Below are 24,766 nucleotides of genomic sequence, written 5' to 3'. Positions count from 1 at the left end.
TGGCAAAGTCACAAACAAGTCCCAGCTTAGAGGGCACAGTCCTCTTAACATAATTAGGCTTGACCTTATGATGCTCCCTAGATCTTACCTGGGAAGCTAATGGGCTGAGGGAAGTGCAACAAGAACAAAAACAAGTGAAACTCACAAGAACAGTGTAACTTTGGTAACCACTACCTTGTTTACCTCTGACTATAAAAATAAAGGCTCAGCTTGCCTTAGTATCTTTCTCTTTGGCCTAAGCCAGGCACAGAAAGATCCACGGAGACTAAAGAGAGCTAGAGAGTTCTGAATGCTGTCTCCGTGTAAAACATTCTTCGCCGACTCCGTCCACACCTTTGGGAACCCCTGGACCCCCGGGGCTGGACCCCGGCATCTTATCACATTCTCACAAAACTATGAACTTCTTCCCTGCAACACTATTTCAGCTGGGATGTTTAGTGTTCTGTGTATAGTTCTTTGAATAATACTTGCATCCCCATAGTGGACTGTAAGCTTTATGAGGAGAACAACCAGATCTTAACTTTGGACTTCCCTGACAAGTACAGAAGCTCAAATTTGTTCTAATCTTCTAATTGAATTAACTTTTAAAAAAACTTCATCTCTATTCCTAAAGTCAGCTGCTCTTTGCAGTAGAGTCAACATTTCTTTCTTTATGCAAAAATTTTCTTCTAAAAAAAAAGGAACAAAGACAGCATTAAGGACCCTTAGAAGGAAAGGAACCATAGGCAACATTTTGAGGTAGGGAGATTTGTTTATCATATTACCATATCCCCTTGTAGAGGTCTGGATGATTTTCTCAATTCATATCATAAACCAGGCCATCAAAGAGCTTCTGCAATCTCATGCTTCATTCTCTGGCGACCTCATTTACAATAAGGGAGAACAAATAGTAATCCTCATATTTTTATTTTTTTGTAATATTTGCATTTTAGCAGAGAAAAAATAGTGAAGCTAAAACAACAAACAATTATTTGTGGTATTTCAAACTGTTAGTGTACCTTTTCACCCCCCAAATAATCAAAATATACGAATTGTTAGGTTGACCAAGCCAAGCATACTGCTCTACCTGGGCAGCCCCATATCCCAGGAAATACCTCCAGGATACAAAGCTCAAAAAGTCAATCTTTGTCATTGAGTAATGTTGGCTGAGGGAAAGTACAGAACTCCAATGTCAGTCCCCAAAATAGGAGCTGAAAGCAGTGTTCTTTTAAGTTTCAAATGTGTATGGTGTCAATGATTCAGCATCCATGGTCACTGTTGCTGAATTTCCACCAGCAACTGATGTCGGCAACCATGTCTGTAGTATGCAGTGTTGGAACATCCATAGCTACACTCCTAATGATGCAACTTAAGTATATGGTAATCATGAGTCTTCACAGTCTCATGATTGTCAATGGCTGAACCACGGTGCACTGTAACAAAATAGTGCTAGTTTACCTATAATATGATTAATATTGTGACCACATTTCCTAATAGTCCACATAGTGAAAACAAGAATGATTACTCCAAAGGCAACATGACCCAGACATTACTGAAAAAAGAAAGCTAGATGACTGTTATTTTAATGCAAGATGGAAGAACACATAAAACTGGATCATGGAGGTAAATAACCAAAAGAGAGCATATTTCACAATAGAATTTGCTTTGGGCATGGTGGAGAATGGGATGTGCAAGCACATATGAAGACTGAATCTCCCAAGTCAGCGTAAGACAAACATGTAGTTCTAAGTCATTCAAAAGATTATGTCTCCCCCCGTCCCGCCCCAAACACAAATACTCAGTGAAACATAGCAGCTACTGAATTGTTTAGTGTGTACTTCATAAATTAACACACAGTATCACAGAGCAAAAACAAACATTAACCTATCATTCAAACCCATGTTACCATACCATTCTTCTCTTGATGGCTCAATGAAACCAAGTAGAGTAACATTTCCTGAATCAGAGGTTGCAACTGAAATGTTCCATTGGTGAACAAAGGGAGAATTTTGACAACAGATGTGTTGACTCTACAGCATAAAACTGATTTTGTCAGATTTTACTAACAAGCATGCTTTCTATAATATATCAGTTGATGTGTCCAAACACAGCAATAAAAATATTAAAAAGTCTTCCTAGCTCTTAAATATTTTGCTCTAAATATTTGAGTTTTACACTGTCATCTTGATTTCTATGAAAATTTTAATGAAAGCACAGAAAACACAAACAAAAATTGTTGGTTCTTGATACCTTATCTAAATGGAACTAGACTTTGCTTATGTATCTGCATATGTGGCAGCAAGCACAAATACAAATTTTGGTAAATTCCAGTCAGACTTATAAACTCTACACTCCTACCCTTATCCAGCCACAATAATTACCTTCCAAATAAATGCCCTGTATGCCTCGTATACAACAATGCGAAATAGGGTTTGATTTGCCTCCCTGTGACTGTGAGGCTTTCATCATAAAGAGTTTTGGTCAGTTTTCAGTTGCCTCAAAACATACAAAAGCACTTAATGAGATTTTTTAAAATGCAGAGTTATAGAAGGAGATAGCACCTACAGACAAGATGGTTATTATTGTTCTCAGCCATAGAAAAAGATGTTAAAATATTGACCTGATGTACAATTATACTTTCAAAGTGTGGGGGGAAATTAGTTCACTAATTTAGAAGCACACTGAGGATGAGAATGGAGAAAAAGAATACAATAAAACAAAAATACATATGCTGCTCCTCCAAAACTAATGATCTTTGAGGAGGCCAGAAATCACCTAGGAAGGGATAAACTGACTATGCCTGAGTTGTTCAACACTATGAGTAAGCTATGACAAACACTCAACAGCAAGGAAAAAAACAAACGAAAACGAAACAAACGAAAACAACACACAGCAACCAAAAAAGAAAACATCTTATTTTTTTTTGAAACGGGATTACTTAAAACATTTCGAAAAAACATTACCAGAAAAGGAAAAACAAATTTAAGATTTTTCTCAATTTATTTACTAATATTGTAACTTATTTGGAAACCAACTTTGATTTCACAAGTTCAAATTACCTTTTGCTTTAAAAACATGTTCTCCAAGAAAGAGAAGGTTCTCTTATGAATACATCCAATGTCCTTTAGAGCATTTAAAATGTCAGGCATTTTAGTCACAGATAGCTGGTATGATGAATGTACAGACACAAAGGACCTAATTGAAAAACATCTGGTCTACCAACACAAGCCTATAGGTGCAAAGTAGATGTTCATTTTTAGAAATTGATCCTATAAGTCTAAAACCTGCTGTTGCTAGAAAGTAAAAAGCCAAAGTGCCCATCAGCAAATGAGTGGATTAAAAAACTGTGGTACATCTACACAATGGAATACTACGCTGCTGTAAAAAAGAAAGCGCTCTTACCATTCCTAACAGCATGGATGGACAAGGAGAGCATTATGTTAAGTGAAATAAATCAGTCAGAGAAAGATAAATATCACATGATCTCACTCATTTGTGGAATATAATGAACAACATAAACTGATGAACAAAAATAGATACAGAGATAGAGAAGCGTGGAACAGACTGTCAAATCTCAGAGGGAAGGCCAGGGGAGAGGGAGTGGTAAGAGATCAACCAAGGGACTTGTATGCATGCATATAAGCCTAACCAATGGACAAAGACCTTAGGGGGGTGAGGGCATGTGCTGTGGGGTGGGGGTGGCCAGTGAGAGGTCAATGGGGGGGAAAAGGAGAGATATATAATACTTGAAACAATAAAGAATTTTTTTAAAAGTAAAATGCTAAGTATCCCATGCTCCAATGCCTTTGTGGAAAGAATATTCAGCTTGATGCCATCACAGAGGACTGACACATGAGGAATAAGTGTCACGCAGGTCTGAAAAGAGCAGGACTGTGAGTCCAAATAAAATTTATGTTTGACTGTATTCAATTTTACCACCACACAAAAGAAGGATGTCCCCAAGGCTGCAGGAAGTCCAGAAAAGTACTGGATAGGGAAACAAAGAGTGAAAATACCCTAGTGTACTATGGACCAGAAAGCAATGAGTTAGTATGATTTTTATTAAATATAAACAATATCTAATTAGTCCTATTTTTATTTACTTTCCTTTATAAAATCCTCACATTTATGAATGTTAAGAGTAATAATATATAGCCTAATATAGCCTACAAATTTTAAACATCCACTAGTTTAACAAAAGTTAAAATGAATTACTGTTGTAGGAACAGAAAGAAATGTTATAAAAATATTGTAATCTATTTATCATACATATTTGATTGATTATTCTTACTATTTAATTACTATTAATTGACACTGTTAACTAGTCCTATTTTTATTTAAAGAATAGCATTTATATAACAGAAAAGTAAATAATACAAAATAACATCTCACTCCAAGCAAATATCAATATTTTGCAATTTTGTTAAAGCAACAACATATGTGTAGAATCACTGATGATATAGAATGCTGTTTTGTTTCTGTCTTATCTGGTATAGCTGTATCCTAAGTGGTCTCCCTACCCAAGTGGCCACTCTGATCACCAGGGTCACCTGCTGTTCTCAGGTTAAGTCACTCCTTCAACATGATGTACACCTTCTTTCTAGATGATTTAAGATCCATATCCAATGCTAGTCGATCAATAAAAGCCTTTGGAATCAAAGCACTTAAAATTAATAACTCTTATTTCCCTACAGCACCTTGCATATAGCTTACAATAATTGATTGATATTATAGATATTTGTGTGCATGCAAATCTTCCTCATCAAATGTAGACATTCCAAGATCAGATACTTGGCTTCCAAGTATCTTCACATGCTTACAGCCCCTCTCCTAGGTCCAGTCCTTTGACTAATGAGGATTAAATGTCTTTGTTGCATTTGACAATAGAAAGAAACAACTAAATCACAAATCAGCTGGTCTACAACATGCATGAAGATATAGTCAATAATTATAAATTTTATCTGTTTCCTGGTCACCAGCATCATTGCCTTTGTAAGAACAGAATACTGTTTTATGAAGTACAACCATCTTGTTTGATTGCCTTCCAAGTTCTGCCTGTTATTCCAAAAAAATTAATAAGATTTGATATTTTATTTTATTAGTTTGATGTTAGAGTGATGGGATATGTATTTCTTAATTAAAGAGATATCACATAAAACAATCCTGGCCAGAGAATCTATGTTTAAACACCAAAGAAGAATGAAGAAAGTTATAGCTGATGATGGACTTATTCTATATTTAAAGAGAGACTGAGAAAATATTAATGACATGGCAAAGGAACCAAGCAGATAAAATCTGTCAGGCTGTAGAAAGCTCAAAGAAAAATTCCTATTGTTGAATGCATGACTGGATAACTACAAAAGAATTTGATGGTCTTGGGAGAGAGCTGTGGGAGAACAGAAAACTTATGTTGGAGAAATAAGAAAGCCCTGGAGAGGTCAGCTTCCTGATCATTGTTAAAAATGGCTTCAGGTCTCATAAGTCAACTGAATTGGGGCAGTGATTTCAGAAGTAAGCAAGTTTTGTGCAGAAAAAGATATGGGAAGATGATGACTAGTGATCAAAGGGTAAGATTTACTGCTGCAATTTTAAAAAGGGAAAATGGTGGGAAGAAGACATGAGAACAATGATGAATTAAGTGATTTCAGACCCGGGAGATGCCTTGAAAATGAGACTATCTTAATTATAAAGGGGAAAGAAAATGAATTAGTACACACAGAATATGAAAAAAATAAACGTAAAATTTGTTTGTTATTCTTGTTGCTTTTAGCATTTTAACAAGTACAAGTTTCTTCAACCAGAGAAATAAAAACACCAGTCCTGATGATTGTCACACAGCAAGAGGCTAGAAGAGATTCTTTTAGGTTAATTAAAAATATCATTGGGAGAATAGTTAGAAGCAGTTTTCATTCAGAACAATCGAATGAGAATAAATATATGGAGGAAGAGTAATGGTAATGAATTTTTAAAATGTTATTAGGGTTCCATCATAAATGCATAAAACACACACACATACATCTGTGATGCAGCCCTAATGACAACTATACTTCAGCAAAGAGACAAGATCAACAAACATGTGAATAAAATTGAGATTATGCCTCATTTTTAATTAAATTAATTATTTTAGTCAATAAATGAATGCCAGAAGGAAAAGCACCTCATATACAGTCACTTAACAAATTTATTAATAGTGACTACATGAAGAGCAATTCTTCAAATACTGAAAGGATTTCTCCTAAACATTTTGAGAATTATAGATGCACAGAATATTCACAAACTATTAGAATTTCATCACTATTTCATATCCACTGGTTATGCACAATAAAGTATTTTAAGTCCCTTTGTCTCAGAAGCAATGGTAATCCTACTTTTTGGTTGGAAATTCTAGGTTACATGCCACATGCATGACCTTGATTAAGTCACTATTTGATACCATCTTAATAATGTGTTATTTTTACAGTATAATTCTGAAAATTGAGGACAGTGAAAAGAAGACTAAGATTAGAGGCCAAAGAAAAAATAATAAAACAATTATTTCCTTATGCTTTTGGTTTGCCTTTCCTGCTATCCCTAATTTGACATATTATTTTCTAATTATTCTATATTTCTTTTATATGCAATATTTTTATTTTCCTTGAGCTATAAGTGACTTTAGGACTTTTATTTACATTATATATACATTGTCTAGTATAATTTTTATTTATGTTTTATATAATATGATGATAGATAACTCTTGTTTATCTGAGACAACTCATTATATTTAAAACTCATCTTAAGATTCCATTGAAAAAGGTCAGATATAAAAATAGAATCAAAATTATATATACTATCAAAACAGATCACACATGATTTATAGATCACCTGTATCAATTATGATGCATGAGGTTAAAAGTTTCAATTGAGCTTGTTAGCAAGAGTATGGGAAGGCTTGACAGTCTAACACAGGGGTGGACAACCTTTATGTGAGTGCGTGCCAAAACCAGCAAAATCTCTGACTCAAAATTCTTCTGCTTGCCAACCCTAATTTTTTGAGAACATGTTACGCCTACTTGATATCTCTTAAGGTGTACGTATGTGAAGAACCTTGAAGAAATAATGAGTTAAAAATACATTTATTTTTTAATGTATACATGTACACTGATAGTCCGACAGAAAACTTTATGACTCCATTTGATATTATCAGTGGGACTTTTGCTGCTGCATCACTGATGACAGAGATTTTACAACAGGTTTATATTTCGTGACCTTTAGAGATATGCGCGAGCTACTACTTTCATCCGTCAGGCTACTCCTATTACGAGACTTAACAAAATTCATCACTGAGAACAAAGATTCACAAGCGTATGTGGATGAAAACATGGAGAGTAATGCTGTTGCAAAGTTTTTTAAACAGAAAATATTTTCTGGAATGGCATTCCAAGTCCTCAATGGTTCGTTTTCGACACTATTGAAATTGCTCTTCCCCTCTCTCGTTAATCCATGTCTATGGTCTTTAAGATAACTTGTTATGTAAAATTATTTATTTATCTAAGATGCACCTACACTGAATTTATCAGAAAAATAAAAAAGTCGATATTAAGAAAAAAATTGTAAGTGGAAGATTATAGGAGAAGGTTTCGCGTGCCAGCAAAACTTACTGGCGTGCCATGTTTGGCACGCGTGCCAGGGGTTGCCCACCTAATATATGTTTGACTCTAACATATATTAATTAGGAATACAGAAAAATACCACACCATTTTGTTTTTCTGGCTATAAAAATATGTCTTAAGATATCACTTTATGTTCAACATCACTTTGCTAACACTGGAGGGAGGGACTAGGAGGGAGGGAGAGATGGAGGGATGGAGGGAGAGATGGAGGGATGGAGGGAGGGAGGGAGGGGGAGAGAGAGAGAGAGAAGGAGAGAGAGAGAGAGAGAAAGAAACATTGATCAATTGATCAATTGCCTCCCAGGGATCAAACCCACAACCTAGGTATGTTCCCTAACTGAGAATGGAACCCTCCACCTTTTGATATATGGGATGACACTCCTACCAACTGAGCCAATAGGCCAGGGTAGATTTTCTCACACAATTTTAAGTAGAGGTCTGTTAATTGTTTAAGGTGGCCACTAATGGGAACAGCATTCTACTTTCTGTTGAATGTGGTAGTTTAAAAAGGGTAAATGAAATAGTGATTTACTAAAAAATAAGAGAGAACTTCTTTTGCATCCTTTCATCTTATGAAGTATATGACTTCAGGCATTCCTTTTAATGTGAATAAGAATTTTTGATGCATAACAGGAACAACTAACAATTTATCCAACTGAAAAGATGAAACTTTTGAAGGCCATTTCATTGCTTTTCACATGAACAAATGCAAAAAAATGTTTTAGTTCAGAGCTTTCTTTTGGAGGAATCCCCTCGAGTTAAAAATGACTGAATAAATCTCTTGTCATTTGAAGACTATACCTAGTATTTAATAACCTAGAAGAAGACAGATTATTTCTGTTAGCAGAACAATCTGTTTCTACTACTGAGTGCCTGCTTCATAAGGTCAAGTATGCAAAGAATGCATAATCTTGAATGATAAATAAGGCTTCCCTCATTTTTAATACTGTGGAGATTCTTGTGAAAATATAAATATGAGAAGAACCCTTTGAGACTGCTTCATAGTGTGAAAATTAGAAAAATACAATTAATATCAATTTTTGTTTTTCAGAAAAGACCTTTAAGAGATGTTTGAGCATTCCAGCCTCCATTCATCCCTCCAGCAACCCATTCTTTATTAAACACAGTGTAAACCCCCCATATAGTTTTCTGAGTTAAATCCCTTGGGACATTTTTATTTAAAGACATACATATTGTATAGCTCAGATGTTATTAATTTAGAACAGCAAGCTACATAAGCGGTATTCATCTAAGATAATAAAACAAATGAGAAATTCAATGGCCTTGATGAGAACCCATCTTAATGGGAATCCACCTGATTACATCACTACCAGTCCCCTCCCAAAGGCCCAGAGCTCCTTATCTCACACCTGAGACTTTGGGTATACCCCTCCTTTATTTCCTTTTTAAAAAAAATGTTTTTATTGATTTCAGAGAGGAAGGGAGAGGAAACATCAATGATGAGAGAAAATCATTAATGGGCTGCTTCCTATATACCCCCAATTGGGGATCCAGCTGGCAACCTGGGCATGTGCCCTGACTAGGAATTGAACCATGACCTCCTGATTCACAGGTTGATGCTCAACCATGGAGCCATGCTGGCTGGGCTATTCCTCATTTTAAAATCTATCTGTTAGATATTATGCTTCTTATAACCATTTAAACAATAAATTCTAGAATGTTGGAAATGTTTGCTGACAATGAGATAAAAGTAAAAGTAGATAGATGGTTAAGTTTAGCCCTTTCCTTTTATATTTGTGCTTTGTGATATTTGACTTCCTAAAAGCTTTCAGAAAGTGTAGCTAAATTAATATTGATATTGTTATTTAATGTGAATTTGTTTGTTTTAAAAAATGATTTATAAAAGTGAAGATATAGCTCGCTCATTTATTTGTGAAAATAACCATTTAAGGGTTGACTGAATACATCCCCATGCTCTGAAGGTGCATCCAGCCCCAGGGGATGCCCATGGGTTAGTTGATTTCAGTGTGGAGAATATTGTTGCAGGCTCAGAGCCCTCAGGCTGAATTCTACCAGCACACTGGTAAGGTCTGACTTCAAGTTCAAAATATAAAATTGCATATAATGTCTTTAGCTGAAGGAAACCCTCTCTCAGCTTCTTCCAGAGGGAGCCTTCCAGCTAGGCCAGTTCTTCCATTTAACTTTGCTCTGTAGTCCACCCTTAGAGGCATTAGGAATTGTGGACTTTAACAGAAGGCAGATGTAATAAGAAAGAATAGACCAACTTTTTAATAGACACTCCAGTAGCTATTATTGTTCATTGTAAATTTTTTAAAAGACAACTAATTTTTTAATCAAAATGCCCCAATTATATCACTATTCAGTTTCACATTGCTTAATAGGTTTAAAATGGTTTATAACCTAAAGTGCAAAGTTCTTGATACTAATATTGAACGCCTCTTCAAAATCTGACCTTAGCATAGTTTTTTTATTTTATAATATGCACTAACCTCGTCCCAACACTCATATTTTCCTTGAGTACAGCATATCTTTTCACTTGGACCGTTCTCCCTGTTTTTGCCTTCAGTTACTATCATTACATCTGGCACCATTCTAACTGTCCCTCTTCTGTCACTCTTCATGTCTAGGAAAAGAGATTATATTGGGTAAAGTCACTTTGAGTTCTCAGGTCTAGTTATTCCCTCCTTACACATCTGTTTACTCAACAAATATTTAGTGAATGTTACATATGCTAGGACCCTGCTTTTAGCCCTGGAAATACAGTGTCAAACAAAGCAGACAAAGGTCCTGCTTCAGAGAGTTTATGCAGTAGGCAGGGGAAACAGACAATACATAGATAAACCTATATGTATTTGGTGTACCTGTAGGAAGAACTAAGGACTATGCAAGGAATTACATGGGCACGGGCATAAAGAGTGACTGGAACTCAGAGAGAGCTCTGCACAGGTGACAGGAGGGGAGCAGAAGAAAACTTGGGGTGAAGTCAGTGCCACCTGAATATGTAGATGAATGTTACAAGCAGACAGTACAGCAAGATCAAAAACAGTGCAGAGAAAATAAAGCATTTGTGAGAAATGTTGTGGGCATTGGTGAAGCGCAACTACAATGAGTCATGGGAGGCAGCCTTCAGGGCCCATGCAAAGAAGAGTGGATTTTATTCCAAGTGTGAAGGAAAGGTGAGGAGGGTTGAACAAGAAATGGCATGATCTAATCCATTTTTCAAAAGCATCCCTCCACGTGCTAGATAGGAGGCTCTCAGAAGGGACAGGGAGCTCAGAGATGACTTCTGGCCATGGTCCAGGTAGAGGTGAAAGCAGCTGGGAGAAAAGGAGGAGCTGGTCAATATCTGGTGTATTGAAGGTAGGATGTCAGATTGGCTAATGGACTAGACTGGATATGAGGAGAAAAAGAGTTAGTCACATATGACATTCATGTGTGAGACATGACAACTAGGAATGGAGAAGAATCAGAGAATACTGGCAGAAGAGTAAGTTTGGTGGGCAGTAGAGAGTAAGACTACTATTAGGTATGTATGATGCATCCAAATGGTGATTGCCAATGGAAATCTTTATTACATCATTAAATGTGTGAAAATCTTGAATTTCCAGAGCTGGGCATATAAAATTGGGATTTATTAGCTTTGATACATCCATATTACTGTAAGAAATTTTTAGTCTTAGTATCTTAATTACACATGGAAGATTTGTTTACTTGCCATAAAATAAAAAGTTATTGAAGAGAGAACATAATCTTCTGAGTGGTTTTCATATAATTGCAATCTGATAGTTAAGTTCAATGGCTATTGGCTAAACTAATGAAAATAACATTTAAAATGTAAGTGGTTTGACACATTGTGAATTTTGTTCATAAAACCAATTCTGAATTCTTTTAAGCTTGTTAAACGTTTTATATTGACATTATTTATTAACAGTTATGATATACAACATCTTACCATGACAATTTTCAAATATGAAGGTACATTTTGTTATTATTCTGTTAATTTATGATATCACAATAGGTGGGAAATTAAAGATTCCGATTAGGCCAGAAAGGCCTTTAAAAAAACATTAATTTAAGGACATGAAGTCAAATTTAATTATTTCTCCCTGAAGTCAAACCATTCCATATCTATTCCTACTTGTTTACTGCAATAACATTTAAAACAACACACTAGATTTTATCTCAATATAAAAAGGCCATATAGAACAAGCCCACAGCTAGCATCATATTCATTAGTAAAAAACTGAAAGCTTTTCCTCTAAGACCAGGAGCAATATAAAGATACCCAGATAAGTTCTGGAGATCTATACAACACAGTGCTTATAGCTAACTATACTTTATTATATATTTAAAATTTGCTAAGAGGGTAAATATTATGTTAAGTGTTCTTAACACACACACACACATACCAAATAATAATAATCTATAATAATTAAAGCATAATATGCTAATTAGACCAGGCGACCTTCCAGACAAAGCCAGGGCTGAGAGGGAAGCCTGGGTCCCGGATGGCAGAGGGAAGCCATGCTGGCAGCTGGGGGAAGGAAGGCCTACGCTTGCACGAATTTCATGCATTGGGCCTCTAGTTTTAATAATAATAGGTTGAGAGGGAACTTTGGGAGATGATGGATATGTCTATGGCCTTGATGGACCTGTAAGCTGTATCTATTACATATGTACAGATTTTTTACATAACAATCATGCTTCAATTGAACTGATTTTAAAATATACTAGATTTAAAAATAAAATAGCATTAAACAGCGTTATTAAGATATAATTCACATACAATACAGTGCACCCATTTATTCACCGATTTAATGATTTCGTACAATCACAGGATTGTGCAACCACCACCACAATCTAATTTTAGAACATTCTTGTCACCCCCAAAAGAAAACCTGTAACTGTTAGCAGTCACCCATGTCAACTCAAGGTAACCACTATTCTACTTTTTTTGTTTTTCCATATTTCCTATTCTGGAAATCTCATATAAATGGAATAACAAAATATGTAAACTGTTATGAGACCTTCATTATTTTGTACTGAATAAAATGTAATTCTATGTTTAACCACCTTTTATCCATTAATCATTTGATGAACAATTGGGTTGTTTTCCCTTTTGTGGTATTCAGAACAAAACTGCTATGAGCATTCATGTACTAGTACAATATTTTGAGTAGATATATGTTTCCATTTTTCTAGAGTATATAACTAAGAGTATAATTGTGGGTAATAGTATCTTTCTAAAAATCTATTTTAAACTATTATTCAATTCAGAAACTTGAATTTGTCAAAAAACATAATTTTTATTGGTAAACTATAAAAGAAAAAATACTGACTCTCTAGGATATTGATAATTTCTAATTGACTTGGGAGTTCTCTCATGGATCACATACAAAATCCATGTAATCCTCATTCAACATTGAATGGATACACATGAAAATACTAAGTCATTTCCCAAGGAGGAAATCATTATTCGGATTGCAATAGAGCTTCATAAATAGAATTTTATGTTAAGCTGACCTAGTTTAAGCATTATATTAGGGATTTCCTAGTCAGCGGGTTTTGAGGTAATTGCAGATTTTTAACTATGAAAATGGCAACAAAATGTAACAAGAAGCTAGGTTTTTCTTCAAATTTACTTGCCTTCATTAACTTAGAATGTAGGACATTTGTTTGTAAGTGGCCCCAAAGGATATACATGTATTTTATATGCTGGTATTTTTAAGTGACTGAAGAAAAAAAAAAGAGTTACATGAGACAAAAAGCAATTGAGGCAACCAAGGGTTAACAAACGTGCTTATGTGTGTTTAAAAGTCCAACTCACCTTTTTTATTTATTTTTTTAATTTTAAAGTTGTCTCAATATGTCCTAGTTTTCCATCCTCCAGAAAGAAAGGAAAAGCAGAAACAGTGAAGTTCCCGGTAGCTCTCAGGCAGCCCCTTGACCTAGTGTGGTGAAGTTGCTTGGAAATCAGGAGTTTTAGTTCTAGGTTTCTAAAACTGTTTTACCTTCTTGATATTGGGATTCCCTCAACCCATAAAAGCTATATTTTCAAAAGAGTAGGGAATCACTAGCACTCATGGTTGCATGGATATTTAAAGAGCCAAATGAAAAGTTTAAGTTAAAAAAAGGTGGGGGGGGGCTGTGTTAAGTGAAAAAAAAAGTTTAAGTTAAAAGAAAAAAAAAAAGGCTGTCAGTAGACCAAATATTGCTCAGTTAACTGGGTGCTCCCAGAATGGGATGGGTGGACTGCTTTCTCTCACCCACATATTCTTGCTGGCCCATTCTCCTCTGAATTCAACCTGCATAAAAACAGATTAGGCTCATTAATTAGAAACCAATAGTAATACATTATACTGGACCATCCTTTATAAAAAATTTATCTATCATGATGTCTGAAAATTGGAAATATTTGTAGGAATATTTAGCTCTTAATATAAGTATGAAAAGAACTATTCATGATTGTTGTTTTATAATGTTCAAGGTGGTAAACATTTGTGGAAATTCTGCTTGATTCATAAAATCTTAAAAACACTGATTCAACTCTTTGTCTTAGTACAAATATTTGGATTTCTCAGGTTAGTCATAAGTGCTTTAATAAAATAAGTAACATAAGAAGTTTACTAATATATTATACTAATATATTCATATATAGATATATTAATTGAATTAATATTACATAGTACTATGTTATATAGTTGATGATACTAACTATATGTGACATATATTGGGTCAATATAAGGTTATTGTAATCACTGATGATTAGTACTAGTGAAAATTAGGAAATTTGAAATGAGAGCCAGACTCCTTGCCTGGTAGAAGCATTATAACTAAACAGGTGTGACTCTTGAGCAAGTCACTTAATCTCCCTTAAACTTTGCATTTTCATCTGTAATACAAAGACGGATAAATTAACTTTCAAATGTGGACAATAAAATGCAGTTCTATGGAATCTGACTTCACCATCATCTCTCAAACGCATTCTGATTTTTTTTTCTTGAGCAGGTTGCTGAAAAGCAACACCAAAAATAAACATCTGAAGGAAAAGCCCAGCTGTGCATTATCACAGGTTTCAATTACACATAGACAACCCCCACACCATAACTGATACAGAATCAGAAAGAAATAGCCAATCAAATCACCCTCATAAATGGAGAGCAAAGCTAAAAAAATCTTTTACTTGTTAAAAAGCAAATAAACAAGCAAGCAAGAAAATAAGACACTCTGCATGCTTACTGGGTTTTAAATTAGGATTTCAGAAATTTTTGTCTTTTGTAGAGTGCATTAACATGAAAATAAGTCTAACATCAGAAAAATGATTATTTGTAAATTATATTTGAAAGCTCCAACAGTTAACAATGCAGCTCAAATTCTGAGATATATAAATACATTTATGTTAAAAATAAAAATTATACATATACAATTTTTATTATTTATCAGATTCTGTTTCTAACAGAAATTTGTAGAAAATATACAAATTTAGCCTATCGCAGAACTGATTTGTCAGATTATACTCTTAGTGTATATACTTATAGTTAGTAGCATTATATGTACAATTTATATGGTGTCTTATAATATTGTACATATAGGCACACATATTCATACACAAACATACCAGACACTTTTAGGAATCTTATTACACATTTATCAGATTCAATTAACTGCTGTACTTTTACTATTTTAGTGCTTTAACTCCAGGAAACTAAATAATGATTAAGAAGCAAATTATTAATTAGGTAATTGTTGACTAACTTTACTATAACCGAAGTCTCACGACAAAGATTTCAGTAGGAAAGAATTTTTGAGAAACAAATTTAATATTGACATATGGGGATTAGAACAATGGGGAATTGCAATGTTGGAATATTCATGTTTCAAAGACACAATAGTTTTCAGGCTGTCCTTGAAACCTATGAACTTTGCATAATGTCATTTACACATTGTTACTTCCTTTTTTTTCAAAATTTCAACATTTCTGTTAGATGTACATTAATCTCGTTGTTGCAATTTATCAGAAAGTAATGCATTAAGAAGTAAATTAGCAATAATAACCATTAGCCACTTCAAAAGTTTTCCTTATAACCATTAAGTAAAACTTGATTTAAATGTACTCTCCATTGAAATTCTTTAAAAATATTATTTAACTAAAATTTAAGCTTGCTATTGTTGTCCCTTAATAAAATTTACATCCTGCATAATACCTAATCAAAGTTTAACTATGTTTGTGATTTTGACAGTGTTATTTACATGATAACATTCAGTTTCACTGATGTTTTCACACCTAACGCCCATGCCCTCCTCTTATTAACTCGAAGAGCATCAGCAATTAAACCTGTCTTATATAATTTTATTAGCTAATGTCATCCTAATAAATTCAATAAAAAGAAGCATTAAAAAAAACAACCTGTCTTGCACCATGATTCTCAAGGGCACTGCACAATAAAGGTTGTGAGCAGAATAGAAGAGGAATGTTTTCCCATTTGAGCCTACAACAGACTATTTTGTTTCATTGCTTTTCAATGAAATATCAAGGAAAATCAAAGACAGAGTCACAACAGAGGTCGATCATGCTCTGTGTCCTGGAGATTTCCAAAATAACACTGAAATAAAAATAACCTTTCTCAAGTGCTTAATATTTTTCAGACACTATATTAAATACTCGAAAACCTATTTAATTTAATACTAACTGTAATCCTGCAACATTAATATCATCATGCCCAATTTATAAATGGCAAAATAGGTGAGAAACAGAAGTCATCTCTGGCATCCTAGAATTTGCCCATCACTCACAGCCAGGCCTTGGCATTCTGCTGGTGAACACAAAACTATCTGACAGATCATCAACAACAGATAAGGCCACTCTGTGACCATGACAGATGAAGGGCACTCGGTAATTCTGTCTGAACACAGACAAAATATGACCACTGTGCAAACCACATATGGTCAAATACCCCCCTATCTTAACACAAGTGACTGTCTCACTCTGGTTTTCCTTTCTCCTAGGTAAGTTTTATTAGTGCCCCATGATTCCCCATGGTGTCTTCTCCCCCCCTACAATAACAGATATTCCAACTTGTTTAACTATAGGTATGTTTCTGGTGATATTCAAAGCCTCTAATGATGGTGGGCATTGACATAGTAAACCTCAGGAAGTTTATTTTTTTTTAATTTTTTAAAATTTAAGGTAATATTGCTTAATAACATTATATGGCCCTAACCAGTTTGGCTCAGCGGATAGAGCGTTGGCCTGTGGACTGAAGGGTCCCAGGTTCGATTCTGGTCAAGGGCATGTACCTTGGTGCAGGCACATCCCCAGTGGGGGGTGTGCAGGAGGCAGCAGATCAATATTTCTCTCATCGATGTTTCTAACTATCCCTCTCCCTCTCCCTTCCTCTCTGTAAAAAAAATCAATAAAATATATTTTTAAAAAACAAAATTATATGAATTTCAGATGTATATATATTATCTATATATATAAAAAGCCAGCGACCAGAACGTGGTAACAACTGGAACAACAGGTCGCTATGATGCCTAATGCAGCCAGCAAACCAGCCTGATCTGGGGTGGGGCTGGCCAGCCAACCTCCCGTGGCCCCTCCCCCAGGCCGGCCCTGCTCCCAATTGGCCTCTCCCACCCCATCAAGGGTGGGGTAACTGGCCAACACCCCTCGTGGCTCCTCCCCCAGGTGGCCCCACCCCTGATTGGCCTCCTACCCCAATCAGGGGCATGGCCCGCCAGCCAATAGCCCATGGCCCCTCCCCCTGGCCCTGATTGGGCCCCGATCGGGGCCAGGCCAGCCAGACCCCACCTGTGCACGAATTCATGCACTGGGCCTCTAGTATTTTGATATTTGTTACACTATTGTGTGCTCACCTTTACTTACCATACATAACTCCCTTTACACAACTTGTCCTTACCTCACTCCTTTTCCCTCTAGTAACCACCATTCTGTAGTCTATATCTATAAATTTCTTAGTTTATTTGATGCTTTTTTTGTTTATATTCCAGATATGAGTGAAATCACTTTAAGTGTCTTCATCAGATGATAAATCTTTTAATGAACAGAAGCAGATTTTAAACTCTTTTTTTTAACTTTCTTTTTTTTTTCCAGGTGTTAAACTCTTGTCTTCTATTATCTGCATTTTGTTGTGCCTACATCATTGCAGCCCAAGTTAATTTTATATAACTTACAACATATGGCATGCTATTGGAGTCATAAGAATCTCAAATATAGATTTACAGACAACTGAAGGACACACACAAAAATCACATAGAGAGGGTGGGAGGAGTTGGCAAATAAAATTCATCCAACAATGTGCAGAGGCGGGAATGAGTAAGAAATGTTAAAATAATGCCAAAAATGTCCAAATTCTGACAAAGTCCAACAAAAGGATGAATTAACAAGTCTATGACAGCGAGCACAGTCTAAGTGTCTTACATGGATTAACATGTTTCTCATAATATCACCACAAGTCAGATTTTATTCAGATTTTACAAATGGAGAAATTAAGGTACCAAGTAAACATCTTGGCAAATGGTTTATGCAGCTGGTAAATGACCAAGCCAGGATGCACATTTTAGGACTATAGACAAAATAATTGCACATGTACTTACAAGATTTGTTAACTTTGTTCCACAAATTGGAAATTGGATAAAATGATACAGTCATTTAAAAAGTATTGCAGAAACAGTCATTCATCTCTACCTGATCTACTGCCTTCATGTTGAATAGTTTTCTGAGTACCTAAAAGTAATTACCCAAAGCACATCTCCTTCACATTCCAAATATCTAAGAGGCAGTCGTTTCCTTGATGACTTTCCTGAAAGTCAAACACCAAATCACACAAACATCCCTACAATGTTAGTACTTGTTGTTCTCATATCCTCTGGGGTTACTTATCTGAACTACACACTGCATTGCTTTCCAAAATAATCTTTAGAAAAAGCTTGTTTACTTCAATATCTAAAGCTTACCACTGTAGGAACATACCCCTGAGGAGTAAATATTAGACCTATATTAAATGTCTTTGATTTGTAAATATCATTTGGTGACCTATTATAATAGGCATCAAAACATCATTGCTTGAGTTTATTTCAAGCCAACATGTCTTCCCATAACAGCAATTTCAAATTAAGTATTTAAGATAACACAGCATGGTATAAAGGACTCCATAAGGACTCAAATATAAGATAACACCAACTTTTTTGAGGAATAATGTTTAGGAGAAGTCAAGCTTTCCTTGATATTTGGGTATACAAGGTAGTTGCTGATTACTACACACCATCTACCACTTTTCTAGGTGCTCCGTGGAAAACTAATTTATGAAAGTATTAATTTGGTTAAGACAAAATCTAAGTCATTTTGGTCTACTTTTTTATAGTTTTATAAAACTACTTTTTTAAAGTAGTTTTATAGAACTACTTTATAGTTCTGAAAAAAATTCAGAACTATAAAAAAAGTTGCCTACATGATATTTTGGGTGTTCTTAGGCTATGAATCTCTGGAATTCTCTCATTTCAAGCCCTTTGAGAAATACATGTATTTCTCTGCCTTAGAGGAGGTTTGCATTGTGGGGAAACAAGCAGTAGTTGTGTGAGACCAGAGCAGCCTGTTTTTTCCCCTCTGATATCTGAACTAATTAAAAGGTTACTGCTATTACAATGGAGGAGAGAAGTGCCTTTGAATGATGATGGTAGAAAGTAAAGGTATTGCCTGAAGCCTAGGTAAACGGTGGAGATGCATGGATACCAAAGATCCCAGGTACTCTTCCTCACATTGCCCCAGTGTCCTCCTGGAGGTGGTAGGTTAGCTGGGGAACGACTAAAGGTCCATCAAGAGATGCTAAACCAGAAAGAGAATTGGCCCCAAGGCAGTTGGAAGACCCAGAACATCAGTTTTATGCGCCACAATTCAATAGACAATGGCTGTTTTAGTGACTATTGGACCTATAGTTTGAGGAGCTGCTTCTATATTTTTGTTCAGCATAAAAACCTTGAGTTCTTTGAATGACCTCAGGGTTGGGGAACCCCTGGGCCAGCTGTAAAGTTGAAGATGAAACTTATGGCTCAGGTTTGATTTAAATAAATGTAAGCTAACTTTTCTTGCACACATGAATTGTTTCAGAAAGATTTATACCTTCCATGTGGCAGTATGGAATAAAGTAGTATACATTATTTTTATTTACTGAATACTACCTTTCTTTGTTCAGAGAGCTCTCAGAGATTTGCTCAAGGTCACAGAACAAGTGAATGGTTAAACCTATACTTGAACACGGGGTCTGTCTGATCTAAAGCCCCAAATCTCCCCACTGGGCTGTTCACTCCATTTGACTGAATCATTGGATAGATAACAAGATTTGAGAAGTAGTCAGACTAAGGAATTGTAGTGCACTGGTAGGCAATGGACAATGTGGTCAGATATGACCTTTATTTATGAAACAGCTATTTATCATGTAATTCTTGTAATAAATAGGAATAGACCCTGTTCTCAAAGAGCTCCATAAGCAGGTTACTTCACTCCTCTGAGCAACAGTTTGTTCATTTACAGAATGTGAGAAATAGGTGTACCCTCTGAAAGGAAGTTTTGAGGATAAAAGGCATGCCTTTGTAAAAGTGCACTGCAATTATTATAGAAACTACTCCAAAATGATGGTATGATCTGTACAAACAGTTGAATGGTACTTGGTACCTGAACCTTTGTGTTGACATTAAGAATAAGAAGGTTAGGGTGAGAGATGGTTTGGTAGAAAGAGAGAAAGATTAAAGATCATATTTTTTTCTTAAAAATTCAGGCTTATAGTATATTGAGTATTAAATATCAGTATACTGAATGTTTACCATGCAAAGCTCTTTGCATCAGTTAAGCCATTGTAGCCTTATAACAACCTTCCATGGTAGGAATTGCCATCATTCCCTTGAAACAGGAAAGGAAACATTCTTAGTAAACCAGAGAGAATTGCCTCAAATCAGACAGTTTCATAATAAATGCTGGGTTTGAAAACCAGTTATTTCCTGTCCATGAATAGAGCCCATATTCATATTCAGTACTAACAATAACCAGGTACTGATCACAGATAAGTATGCTGTAGCACAACCCTTTAAACTGTGAGTTTGAGATATTTATTCCACGTTCTCCTCATCACCTTCACAGCCCTTGGACAGCATGCTGCCCACTTCCCAGGCCCTGGGATAACTCCTTTGTCAAACTCATTTCTGGAGTTGAATTGAAGTGGAAATGACACTATCTTACCCACTGTGTTAAGACAGATTTAAGGAAGAAGGAATAATTTCTGGTCTTAGTGGAGAACAGAAAGCACCATTGATCCAGAACAGAGGTGAGGAAAGTCCAGCCTGTGGGCTTTTTAAGGCCTCTAAAATCATTTGGTTGGCCCTGCCAAGACATTAGGGGTGAGTTAATTAAATATTTGACCAAAGATAGCAAGCTACTTTTTAAGTTGACAATTTTGTATGGCCCTTGAATGATGTTATAAATACTGTATCCAAATAGCCAGTGGCAGAAAAAAGGTTCCCCCACCAGTATTGACTACAGTGTAAAAGGAACTGAGAAGCCCTCCAGAAGTGAAGGATGAACTAATTGTTCTGAGCAAAATGGAACTTGGGAAGAGTGGGACACATATCCAGGACAGCCTACTTGTGCTTCTGTAAACATTTATTCTGTGAGTTGAAGCAATTGGGTATGACCTCCATGGTCTTAAGAAGAAAAAGGCTGACACTTGATCCACAAGAAATGAAAAGTCCCCATCCAGCTTTCTAAAATGACAGAAGGCAAAGATGACAATGAGCAGAGTCTGTGTTTGAGGTCTATAAGTGGAGAGAAAAACCCCAGCAGATTTTAGAACAATATGAGCTAATCCAGGAATGTGGCAGAAAACAGTGTGTGAAAGAAGAGGGTAGGTTATTTTCTTGCTGTTCCATCACCATTAAAAACACCATTTTTTAAAAATAACCATTTTTTTAAGTGTAGAGAAACTGTCATTAAACACAAGCACATGCCACAATATAAACAAAGGGATTTTATTTAATTTTATAACTAAGTTAGTTTCTCTCAGTTTTATTAATATACACTTCTTTCACAACTTATTGTGAATCCTCCAACTGTGTGTAAAATACTAAATATAGTTTAAATAATCTTGTAGTGGCTAGCAATCTCATTTAGAGAAAAAAAAAACACTTTTCCATGGTGGTGGCTACTCTTTCATGGTCTCCCATTATTTAAAAAATAATGAATTTAGCAAGTAGAAATGATCAGCACAGTCCCATTCCCATTTTTTAAATGCACACCACATGGGACTCGTTTTAATAAATATTAGGACATTCACTGATATTTTCCAAAATAAATATTTAAATTTGTGTTTTGTCAATTTACAAAAATGGACATGGTCTTTGATAGACATCAGATTCCAAAGCTTCTAAATTTCAGTATTGTGAATTTACAATGTGGCTCTGGAGAACTTTGGCCAATAAGAATCATTAGGTAACTAGAGGCCCGGTGCATGAAATTTGTGCACAGTGGTGGTGGGGGTATTCCTCAGCCCGGCCTGAAACCTCTAGCAATCCGGGACCCCTTGGGTGATGTTGGGTCTAAACTGGCAACCGGACATCCCTCTCACAATCTGGGACGCTGCATGCACCAGTGACCATATAGGTGAAAGGCATCTTGCTGTTGTATGGGCAGCTACATTTTTCCCCCCTGATTATAAAAAGTAGTACATAACATGATCCTCTGAGGCAGTAGTACCATTTTCCCCATCTTATGGGTGGAAAAACTGAAGCAGAGAGAAGCTAAGTAATTGGCTTTGTCACACAGTTATAAGTGTCAGAATCAGTGCTGACCCCAATATATGCAAGCCAGAGTCCATGCATGTCATCACTGCATCATCCTGTTTTTCACTGTTAGAGTAGCCTTGCCAGGTTTTAATTTTTAAATCTAAGAGATTGTTCCCAGTATATAGGGTAGGGTCCCTAGGCCTGGCTGGCGATCAGGGCCATCTGTGGGGTGACTGATGGGCAGGGCAATCTGGGGTCCCTGCTGGCACCCACCTTGGTTGGCGGCTTGGCGCCATCCACTGGCCGGCCCCACCACCCGATTACCGCCGCCAGTCACCTCCCTCTTGGGAGCAGATGCTCAATGCAGGAGCTGCCCCCTGGTTGTCAGTGTGCGTCATAGCGACTGGTCATTCCACTGTTCAGTCAATTTGCATATTAGGGTTTTATTATATAGGATGGCGTATAATGTTTGTTCATAACCAATCACAAGTTACAGATAAAGTATAATTATTATTCATATTGGTCTCCAATAAGAATTTTTGTATTTGAGATTCTCAAAAAGAGATGAAAACTTCTTTGGGCACTTAATTCCAATTTCTTGTAGTTTACAAAGGCATAAATCACTTCTAATTCTGCACCATCCTGAAATCTATCTGGAAGAACTTGGACAGAGACAAAGAGCCTGATTCTCCTTTCCATCTCTCTTTTCACAATCATTTGTCTTCCACTTAATACACACACAAAAAGGACATATCTCTTACACATCCTGAATCTTACTGTGTGCCATTCTCCAGGGACAGCCTTACAGAGAACAAGAGAAAAAAACACACAATTAGAAATACTGGTATAGGTGAGGAGAATGCAATCCTCCTCTGATTGCATCACAAATCCTTTTATAATTCAAGGTGAAAATAATAGATTTATCAGCCAGCAACATATCATCCTCATCTTAGACTACCTCTTAAGGCCAGTGTCTCTTCACTCTAGCCTAGTTCTCTCTTTTTAAAATATTTATTTATTGATTTTAGACAGAGAGGAAGGAGAAAGAGAGAGAGAGAGAAATACTGATTTGTTGTTCCACTTATTTATGCATTCATTGGTTGATTCTTGTATGTTCTCCGGTCTGGGATCAAACCAGCAACCTTGGCGTATTGGGACAATGCTCTAACAAACTGAGCTACCTCGGCAGGGCTAGCCTAGTTCTCTTATCTTCTCTCTCTACTTCTACCCTTTAAAGGATTTACCTATTTTTTAAGGCTTCAGTGATAATTGTTCATCTTTTATCTTTTACAATATTTATTTACTTATTTACAGAATTTTATTTGGTGTTCTTTAGAGCACCTACTAGGTTTAGTTTTACATAAACTTTCACTTTCGGTTCACATCTTCTTGCTGAGAGAGCCCTGAATGATGCTCATTTCACTAGAAGATTTTCAAAAGAAGTTCTGGAAAGATGACAAGTTGTAAAAAATTAGGAATGTGGAGTCATAAGCTTAGCATGTCAAAAACGGAATGCATCATTTGTTTCCCCATCTCAAACTATGGTTTGGTAACACTGATCACAGAGAAGTGAGTAAGTTGAATGAAGTTGGGGGTGGGGGGGGTGGATATCAGAAGAAAAAAAGGGGGCGGAGAAAAGCCAATGACATTATTCTTAAAATTATCCAGGCAGTGGAACTGAGTAGGAATTATGAAGAAGGGATGGGATTTAGAGCTGTAACTCTCAACATTTGTTATTGTTGTGGATCATTCACAGGTGGCAAAACACTGCTGTCAGTTATAGCCTTCAATGCGCAGAATGATTCACAAGAGGCACAGGTGAGCAGTTCACAGATATTTCTGAATCTGCATTGCAAAAGTGCCGCTGAGGAGTTTTTATATACTAGTACAGATCCTTCCCCAATCTTTCTTGACAATCACGTTGCAGAGACAGCCCCAGGTGTCAAGACTTGTCAATGGTGTGAAAGCTAGAGCAGAATAGATTGCATTCTTAGGGTCACTGCTTTTAGCTTTCAAGTCTGTATCAGGAGGATGGGTGCTTCCTCTCAATGGAAATAAGGCAAATCAGAACAATGAATACTTTTAAGATAAAAGTTAAATTATTTTTTAAAATTTGTTCCTAAAATGAAAGCAGATTTTTTCTGATAATAAAAATAATTAAGCTAAGAAAAATCAATATTAAAACTATTCAATTAAGTTATAACCTCATAGTTTCATTTATTAATATAATGTGGGTGTATTTTATATCAATACATGTAATGATGTACAGAAGTGCATTGCATGAAATTGCCTTACGTTATTTAGACAGTTCCCAACTGATGCATATGACGTTATTTTCAATTTATTTACTTTAAATGATGATGAGC

The 24,766-nt window shown here is 35.8% G+C and overlaps 1 protein-coding gene across 1 annotated transcript in view; it reads right to left on the bottom strand.

Moving 5' to 3' along the window:
* Positions 1-24,766, bottom strand: part of FAM155A (family with sequence similarity 155, member A) — a 627,602-nt gene that overhangs the window by 290,332 nt on the left and 312,504 nt on the right. The window lies entirely within an intron of this gene.

The sequence above is a fragment of the Myotis brandtii genome, unplaced genomic scaffold (assembly GCF_000412655.1).
Source record: "Myotis brandtii unplaced genomic scaffold, ASM41265v1 scaffold83, whole genome shotgun sequence".
NCBI classification, from domain to species: Eukaryota; Metazoa; Chordata; class Mammalia; order Chiroptera; family Vespertilionidae; genus Myotis; species Myotis brandtii.
The sequence above is the reverse complement of the archived record's forward strand: the minus strand, read 5'-3'. Positions and strand labels throughout refer to the sequence as shown.